Raw genomic sequence first — 497 nt, 5'->3', positions numbered from 1 at the left:
TCAAAGCCAAGCAGGTGCCACTCTCTGCCTCCACCGGTTTCTCCACATCAAAGCTTGAAGTTCATTCTTCGGATGGTCGCGGAAGAGAAGAAACCCTGGAGAGCGGCTAAAACTCCTTTCTTGGGTAAGTGGATGCCGACTTAGCCCACAGAAAAAGCAGGTTTGAAAACGTGTTTGATGTCTGGTTGCTGCATTTGGTGATGAACTCAGTCCCAGGGACAACTGAGACGGGCCGTAACCCTCCCCTTCCCCCTCCGTACCCCAACCCCATACTGGTTTCTGCCGGTCGGTCTGGTGGCTCCAGCCTCAGAGACACTGCTTCGAACCTCCAGCCAGCAGGAAGGGGAAGTGCGCAAGCGCACTGTTGACAACTCCCGCCACCTCGGAGCAGTACACTGTTACTTAGGAAACAGCCAATCAGCCATCCGGACTGTGACCAATGGCAAGCGCCGATGAGCCGACCCGGCTAATTTGAACACTCCGCGCGGGCTGGAGGT

This window comes from Aethalodelphis obliquidens, unplaced genomic scaffold (assembly GCF_003676395.1).
Source record: "Aethalodelphis obliquidens isolate GAN/ISIS:26980383/991018 unplaced genomic scaffold, ASM367639v1 scaffold126, whole genome shotgun sequence".
In the NCBI taxonomy this organism is placed as follows: Eukaryota; Metazoa; Chordata; class Mammalia; order Artiodactyla; family Delphinidae; genus Aethalodelphis; species Aethalodelphis obliquidens.
This window is presented reverse-complemented; position numbering follows the sequence as displayed.